Source organism: Poecilia reticulata, unplaced genomic scaffold, assembly GCF_000633615.1.
Source record: "Poecilia reticulata strain Guanapo unplaced genomic scaffold, Guppy_female_1.0+MT scaffold_233, whole genome shotgun sequence".
In the NCBI taxonomy this organism is placed as follows: Eukaryota; Metazoa; Chordata; class Actinopteri; order Cyprinodontiformes; family Poeciliidae; genus Poecilia; species Poecilia reticulata.
In genome coordinates, this window is record NW_007615027.1 from 252,276 (window position 1) to 253,813 (window position 1,538).

The following is a 1,538-nucleotide window of genomic DNA, read 5'->3' on the forward strand; positions in this document are numbered from 1 at the left end:
CTGCCAGACCCAGGTGTGTTTTCATGAGTTCAGGTAAAGTTCTGGTCCAGATCATTTACTCTGTGGACGTTTTACAAAGAAAATAAATAAATACAAACATTCTTGTACAAATACTGATAATGAAACATTTATTTGTATTTCATTGATGTTTTATTCTCTGTGGTTAACCTTTTTTTACAGGATACTTTATTTTATTGTGATGTCACAACATGAACAATTTATTTTATTTAATACTTTTCCAAGTAAGCTGGAGATGGGAACCAGCAACCCTCCCGACCCCACTGAGGGACAAAGGTGAAAGAAAATGGATGGACTTTTCCAAGTAGCATCTTCTACATTCAGTCACTTGAAGAGCTTCATGTTAGGAACACACACACACACACACACACACACACACACACACACACTGCACTTTCATGTAACGATTATTGTTATATATGATGTTTATTGTTGATTCTCAGTTTTATTTTCCTCTTTCCACAGATTTAGAGGCAGATTTCAGTTGTGTTGCTCTTTTTCTCCTCTCTCCATCTTTCTCCTTTTCTTTTGTCTCTGTGTCCATTAAAATGTAAATATATATATATTTATAATTCCCTTCTCATCCTCCGTGGGTGGTCTCTCTCTCTCTCTGTGTCTCTCTCTCTCTCTGTGTCTCTCTCTCTCTCTCTCCTCCAGTACCTTCTCTGTTACTAGAACTGCACATTTCTGGACTGAGATTCTGATGTTCCTGTTTGAGCCACTCCTCCAGTTGCTTGTGGTATTCCCAGGTACTTGTAGCTGTGCTCTATGTCTGCTATTGTTCCTTCTGGGAGTGAGACCCCTTCTGTGTGGACGACCTTCCCTCTCTTTGTAACCATCCGACCACACTTCTCTAGTCCGAATGACATCCCAACATCAGTGCTGTAGATCCTGGTGGTGTGGATCAGTGAGTCGATGTCTCGCTCGCTCTTGGCGTACAGCTTGATGTCRTCCATGTAGAGGAGGTGACTGATGGTGGCTCTATTCTTGAGTTGGTATCTGTAGCCAGTCTTGATGATGATTTGGCTGAGAGGGTTCAGATGTAGAACAGCAGTGGGGACAGAGTGTCTCCTTGGTATTGGACACATTTGATGGACACTGGTACAAGCGGTTTGCAGTCGGCTTCACGGGTGGTTTTCCACGGCCCATCCAGTTTGCAATGAAGGCTCTTAGCGTCCTATTGATGTTTTATATATGTATGTCGGGTCAGCAGCGCTTTGTGCTCTAACTGGACCTCAGGCAGAGGTTCTCCGGTACCACCCTCAGAGGAGACGCATTCACCGTGTTCAGGAACGGGAACAGTTTCTCACGGAATGAGTGTGAGAAGGTGTGAAGGTGTGTGTTGGTGTCGAGGTCGAAGAACACCAGCTTCCCCCGGTTCCAGTCCAGATGGACTCTGATCCGGCTCAGCCTTCCCATCGGTTCCAGAACCGTGGACGGTTCCGACAGGGCCCGGGCCACGTACTGACCGTCAATGCAGCCGATTCTCCACAGACGAGTCGGATGAATTCCTTTCCTCT